The sequence below is a fragment of the Oryzias melastigma genome, unplaced genomic scaffold (genome assembly GCF_002922805.2).
Source record: "Oryzias melastigma strain HK-1 unplaced genomic scaffold, ASM292280v2 sc00221, whole genome shotgun sequence".
In the NCBI taxonomy this organism is placed as follows: domain Eukaryota; kingdom Metazoa; phylum Chordata; class Actinopteri; order Beloniformes; family Adrianichthyidae; genus Oryzias; species Oryzias melastigma.
The window spans coordinates 323,110-330,733 of NW_023416883.1; positions in this window are offsets into that span (position 1 = coordinate 323,110).

Consider the following 7,624-nt stretch of genomic DNA (forward strand, 5'->3'; position numbering starts at 1 on the left):
GTACGGGAATTTTAGATGTAATCACTCTGTTTAAGACTAAATGCTGTAAACCTGCTCCCGAGCCTTGGATCAATGAGCACACTCGCGCACTCAGACGCTCCTGCCGGCGCGCAGAACAGAAATGTAATAAAGACAGGCTTTACGTTTCTTTAGAGATTTTTTTTTTTCCATTAGAACTTTTATTGAGTTTTTATACAATACAAAACAACACTGTCAGTAAAATATAAAATATATGGAATGTAAATCTACAAGAACAACAAAGGAAAGAAAATAAAACTAAACCGAAAAACAGAAGGAAAAGTATTAAATGGAACACAAGTCACCCAGCGAGAGCATTAAGTATACTGTTAGAAAATTGAAATGCAGTCCTACCATCCCATAGAGAACAAAGCACACTCAAAAAAAGAGAAAAAAAAAAAACACAGGAAAAAAGCTATTAAGTCCCATTTAAGCTGGAGAGATATTTGTCCCATTTTAGATGGAAGTCATCTGTCTTATCTAATAGTTTATAAGAGAGACGTTCCAGTGCAGCTAGTTTACCAAGGTGATTGTGCCACAAAGAGACAGGGGGGGGCAAGTGAGACTTCCACTGTGATAAAATGAGTTTGCGACCCATCATTAAAGCTGTCTGGACCCACTCAGCATCGTGCGACGGAAGGTTATCAAGAGGTGATGGGTCACCCAAAATGAAAAGCACCTGGGAGATGGGTACATTGTACTTAATGACCTGAATTATGTATCGATGGATTTCCATCCAGAAGCTCTGAATATTGGGACAGCTCCACAGCATATGAGTTAGTGTGCCCTCGTCCCTCCCACATCTCCAACAAGCAGCGGACTGCGCCAGTTTCAACCTGTATAATTTCCGAGGGGTCCAGTACATTCTGTTTAAGATTTTAAACTGGATTAGTCTTGTTCGAAGCTCCCTCGACATTTTCTTAATATTTTTTAGAATCCTGGCCCATTCTGAATCTGTAAAATGTGCATTAAGATCTTTTTCCCATGCTGACTTAAGGTACGAGGGCCCCTTATCGGATCTTCTGATGAGCAATGAATAATAGGTTGAAGCCCTCCAGCCTTTGCCGAAGACCTTCACAGCACGAGTGAACCAGTCTATAATTTCGGGAGGGGAGGCTGGTGAGCCAAGAGAGTGAGACAGCAGGTGTCGTAGCTGTAAATATCTCCAAAATTGATTCTGAGGTATTTGGTATTGGATGCTGAGGTCATTGAAAGATTTAAGAATTCCCCCTTCATATAAGTCTCCCAGCAGCAAAACTCCCCTTTTAACCCAAGGGCCCCAATAGAAAGGGAATTTGTCGATGCACAGGCTTGGGTTGTGCCAAATTGAGGCCATACTATGCAGGTGTGAATGAAAGCCTAGTATAGTGGCAGTTCTTTTCCAAACAAACTGTAAAAAGGAGACAATTGGGTGGCTTTGGGTGTTAACAGAAAGCTTTACTCTGGTAAGGAGCAATGGAGGGAGTGGGTAACACAGCTGACTCTCTAGATTAAACCAAGGAGGAGCTCTTTCAGGGGGCAACGCCCAGTGAATAATGTGTCTGAGACAAAAAGCATAATGGTAGAGAGTTAAATTTGGGACCCCCAGTCCTCCCAGGTCTACCGGTTTCTGCAGTCTTTTCAGTCTAAGTCTGGGACGCTTTCCATTCCACAAAAATTTGTTGCACAGTCTATCAAATTGTTGAAAATAGCCAACAGGAATTTTTATAGGGAGAGCCTGCAGCAAGTAGTTGAAACTGGGGGCACTAGTCATCTTAATTACATTGACTTTTCCCCAGAGAGACAAAAATAAAGGAGACCAGCGTTCTATATCCAACTTAAATTTATCTATTAATGGTTCAAAGTTGACTCGAATCAAATCAGACAGAGAGTGGGGGAATTTGATACCAAGGTACTTGATTCCTGTCCGAGGCCAGCTAAAGTCGCCAGGTAAAAACATTGTCTTTGGGCAATATAGTGTCAAAGGGAGGGCCTCGGATTTTGACCAATTCACTTTGCAGCCTGTTAAGTGAGAAAACTGGTCAATAATTCTGAACAGTGCAGGAAGAGAACGCTGTGGTTGTGTAACCAATACCAGACCATCATCAGCATACAACATCAGTCTATGAGTGCTGTCATTTATACGCAAACCAGAAAAATCTGGGTATTTGTGAATAGAAGCCGCAAGGGGCTCCAACGCTATGGCAAATAGAAGAGGGCTCAAGGGACAGCCCTGTCTTGTACCCCTAGAAAGTCCAAATGGCTTTGAAATAGCCCGATTGACGGAAACTGAGGCTCTAGGATTATTATAAAGAAGCTTCACCCAAGAGGTAAAAGTTGCTCCGAAACCGAAGGCTTCCAGGGTAGCAAACAAAAAATTCCGCTCCACCCTGTCAAAAGCCTTTTCGGCATCCAGGGAGATTGCTGCTGCTGGTGAGGCGTTACCCAAAGAGGTGTCATTTTGAACAGCCCAAATTATATCAATCAGGCGCCGGATGTTGTCAGCAGAGCAACGGCTTCGAATAAAGCCCACCTGATCAGGATGTATTAGAGTAGTCATAACTTTATCAAGTCTTACTGCGAGAATCTTAGCTAAAATTTTGGAATCGCAATTGATCAGACTAATTGGTCTATAATTTTTGCATTCTAGAGGGTCTTTTTCGTTCTTTAAAATAAGTGAAATCAGGGCCTCAGTCAGTGTTGGAGGGAGGGACCCACGCTCTAAAGACTCAACGTACATTTGAAGTAATAAAGGGGAGAGTTCATCAGGAAAGGCTTTAAAAAATTCAGCAGTAAACCCATCAGGGCCAGGTGCCTTACTAGGTGGGAGGCCTTTAATTACCTTTGCTATTTCTTCTGTGGTTTTAGGAGCATCCAGTGATTCTATTTGTTCCTTAGACAGGTTAGGCAAAGAAAGGCTGGATAAGAAGTTCTGTATCTCAGAGTGACTAGCCTGTGTTTCAGAGTTCTTTAGAGATTTTTTAAAACTCCTTGACTGAGTATCAGGCTGCTGTAAAAAGTTCAAAAACTCAATTCAAGATTCAAGATCAACTTTATTTATCCCTGCTGGGAAATTCAGTTGTAGAAGCAGCAATTAATAATAATGAAAAGCACAAAACACCATTACACTACTAAAAGATCAAAAAAGATCAATAAATTCAAATGATCAATAAAATGTAACTAACTTATAAATATAAGTAGTCATAGCAGCAGAATAAATATAAATACAAACAAATGTACACACATAGCAACAGAATAAATGTAAATATAAACAAATGTACACACATAGCAGCAGAAAAAGACTGTATACACACATGTACAAAGATGTAAAAAGAGCCTAAGAAAAAAGCTCCAAGGTGTTTTCCTTTCACCTTTTAGACATGGAGGAGTTATAAAGCCTGATGGCAGATGGCAGGAATGACTTCCTGTACCACTCCTTAGAGCAGCGGGGCTGCAAGAGTCTGCAGCTGAAGCTGCTTCTCAGTGTATCCACAGTTTCATAGAAGGGGTGGGAGGGATTGTCCATGATGGTCAGCAATTTAGCCAACATTCTATCTCTCACCACTTCCTCTAAGCTGGCTAGCTTAGAACCAACAACAGAACCAGCCTTTTTAATGAGTTTGTCCAGCCTGTTGGGGTCCTTTGCTTTGATGCCGGCATCACCAGAAGATGGTCCTTGCCATGACAGACTGGAAAAACATGAGGAGCATCCTGTTACAAACGTTGAAGGACCTGAGTCGCCTCAGGAAGTACAGCCTGCTCATGGCCTTCTTGTAGACCGCCTCAGTGTTTGTGGACCACTCCAGTTTACGGTCAAGATGGACACGGAGGCGTTTGGATCCATTTGCAAGCAGGTAAAGTTTTAATAAACATCCAAGACATACAAGGGCAAAACAGAGACGTAGTCAGAGCCAGGCAGAGGTCAAGGGCGAGGAGCTAGACGGGAAGGCGAGTAAACAGGCAGGGGTCAGAAAACACGAGTAGGCAAAAAAGAATCGGAACGCTCGGAAATTGCTAGGTGAAACTAGGCAATACTTCGCGGAGAAGAGGAGTGAGGTGAACAGTTAAGTATGGTGAGACTGATGACGGTAATGGAATACAGCTGGTGAGAGCAATCAATATTCTGGAGAGGGCTCCCTCTGATGGTCGGGGGTGGAACTGGGAGTTGGAGTCCTGACAGAGCCCCCCCCCTGCGAGCGGCTCCGGAAGCGAGAAGGCCACCGACGACGGGGACGACCCCGGGGACGGGGAGCAGGCCGATCCGGATGACCGCTGTGAAAGTCAGAGATCAGGGAGGGGTCAAGGATGTCGTGGGAGGCAACCCAGGAACGTTCCTCCGGACCGTACCCCTCCCAGTCCACCAGGTACTGCAGACAGCCACCCCGCCGTCGGGAATCCAGGAGCCTGTTGACGCGGTAGACCTCCTCGCCATCCACTACGAGAGGGGTCACCGCGGTGTCGTCAGATTCAGGGGGTGGAGTCTCGTCCGACGGACCGACAGCAGGTTTGAGCAGGGAGACGTGGAAGGTCGGGGAGATCCGGTAGGTTGGGGGCAAGGCAAGACGGAATGACACGGGCGTGACTTGCTTAGTGACTTTAAAGGGCCCCACAAACCTCGGGCTCAGCTTTCTGCACGGCAGTCTCAGCCGCAGATCCCGGGTAGAGAGCCACACCCACTGACCAGGGAGGATGTCGGGCCCTTGGCGACGGTGACGATCCGCCTGTGTCTGGTACCGACGGACGGCTTGCTGCAGCTGGATGTGAGCCGCCTCCCAAGTCTCCCAGCTACGCCGAAACCAATCCTCCACGGCTGGTAATTCCGCAGGACCCCCCGTCCAGGGGAAGAACGGAGGCTGGAAACCCAAAACACATTGGAATGGAGTTAATCCAGTGGAAGCCTTTGTCAGCGAGTTCTGTGCGTATTTCGCCCACACCAGGAACCGGCTCCAATCCTCCTGGCGCTGACTGCAATAGGTACGTAGGAACCGAGTGACCTCCTGATTGAGCCGCTCCACTTGGCCATTGGATTGGGGGTGGTAACCTGAAGTTATGCTGACGTTCACGCCCAACCCTTTGCAGAGCTCCTGCCAGACACGTGACGTGAACTGTGGGCCCCGGTCTGAAACGATGTCGTCAGGGATGCCGTAGTGACGGAAGACATGGTTGAGTAGCTGTTCGGTGGTCTCCATGGTGGTGGGCAGCTTGGGCAAGGAGAGCAGACGACAGGCCTTGGAAAAACGATCAATCACAGTGAGTATAGTGGTGTTACCGTAGGAGCGGGGTAGATCCGTGATGAAGTCCACCGCGATGTATGACCAGGGACGATGAGGTGTTGGCAACGGTTGCAGGAGACCAGCTGGGAGTTGACGTGGAGACTTGGCCATTTGACACTGCGTGCACTCAGTCACAAACTGCGCCACGTCCGCCAGCATGGTTGGCCACCAGAAGGAATTTCGCATGAGGGACTGAGTGCCCGCCATACCTGGGTGTCCTGCCGCAGGAGTGTCATGGACCAAGTGCAGGACCCGTTGACGATGAGGGGGAGGCACGTAGGTCTTGTCGACAGGGCAGGACGGTGGAGGTGGTTCCTGTTGATTGTATTCAGTCAGTTCTGTGATGATGTCCCACTGGATGGGAGCTAGAAGCAACGATGCCGGCACTACGGGTTCAGCAGACCCAGGCCTCTCATCCTCCGTCTCGTGCAGGCGGGAGTGTGCGTCTGCTTTGCCGTTTTTGGAACCTGGTCGGAAGGTGATTTGAAATAGGAAACGCGAGAAAAACAGAGACCACCTAGCTTGGCGAGGGTTTAGCCTCTTGGCTGACTTTATGTACTCCAGGTTCTTATGATCTGTCAACACCAAGAATGGGTGAGTCGCCCCCTCCAGCCAATGTCTCCACTCCGTAAAGGCTTCCTTCATGGCAAGCAACTCCCGATCCCCCACGTCATAGTTTCTCTCGGCACTGGTAAGTTTCCTGGAATAGAATGCACATGGGAACAGCTTGGATGACTCACCATGCCGTTGAGACAGGACCGCCCCTATTCCAGTACTCGAGGCATCCACCTCCACAAGAAACTTGATCGAGGGATCAGGATGATGTAGGATGGGAGATTGCGTGAAGAGCCGCTTGAGGTTTTGGAACGCCGAGGCGGCCTCTTGGGTCCATTGAAGACGCCTAGGTGCCCCCTTGAGGAGAGAGGTGAGAGGAGCCGCCACAGAGCTGAAACCACGGATGAAGCGGCGGTAAAAATTGGCAAACCCCAGAAACCGTTGTAGCTCTTTTACTGTGGTGGGCTCCCGCCACTGCAACACAGCGTCCACTTTACTGTCGTCCATGGCGACAGCTTGGGCACTGATAATGTAGCCGAGGAAGGCGATGGATGTCCTGTGGAACTCGCATTTCTCATGTTTAGCATACAGTTTATGATCAATGAGCCTCTGCAAGACCTGCCTGACATGGGAGGTGTGTTCATCGAGATGAGGATATCATCCAGGTATACTATGACGAAACGCTGAAGCATGTCTCTGAAGACGTCATTTATGAACGCCTGGAAGATGGACGGAGCGCTGCAGAGACCGAAGGGCATGACAAGGTACTCATAATGGCCAGTTGTAGTGGAAAACGCCATCTTCCACTCGTCCCCTTCACGAATACGGATAAGATTGTAAGCGCTGCGCAGATCCAGCTTCGTGAAGTATCTGGCCTGACGCAGCTGCTCCAGGGCCGGTGGAACTAGTGGGATGGGGAAACGGTACTTGATAGTGCACTCATTGAGGCTGCGATAGTCGATGCAGGGCCGAAGGCCACCGTTCTTCTTTTTTACAAAGAAGAAACTGGCCGAGGCGGGTGACGTAGAGGGTCGGATAAAGCCTTTCTGTAGCTCTTCCTGGATATATGTCTGCATGGCCTCTGTCTCTGGTTGAGACAACGGAAACACTCTCCCTTTAGCTGGCGTGTGCCCAGGTAGGAGATCGATGGCACAGTCATATGTACGGTGGGGAGGTAGGCGTGTAGCGTGTTGTTTGTTGAAAGCCTCCTTCAGATCTAGATATTGGGGCGGTAGACCAGCAGAAGAGGCTATGAAGTCCTTCCTGTCAAGAGCAGTAGCAGCTACCTGGTACACTGGTTGCTCCGCAGGGGGCCTGGCTGGGTGAACTAGGTGGTTTTGACGACAAACTGCTGACTGGAACACAAGGCTCTTTGTGGACCATGTGATGGTGGGGTCGTGGTTCTCTAACCACGGAAGTCCGAGGATGAGAGGACAGCGAGGAGAGTCAATGGCGAAGAAACGGATGTATTCCTCATGCTGATGAAGGGTGAGGAGATGGAGGTCCGGTGTCAGGAACTGGATCCGACCGGAACCAATGGGGCGTCCATCTAAAGCGGAGACTGCCACCCGGGAGTCACAGGCAAGCAGAGGAATAGCATTAGCGCGAGCAAACGTTAAGTCAATGAAATTTCCCGCTGCCCCTGAATCCACCATAGCCTTAGATGTGATGACTACTACTAGGGAGGTAGTAGGCACGTGAGGGAGGTAGTAGGCACGTGGGGGAGGTAGTAGGCACGTGATCATGCTGTAGCATCGCGAGACTGACAGGTGTGTGGGTGAGTAAATCTGGTGGCGCGT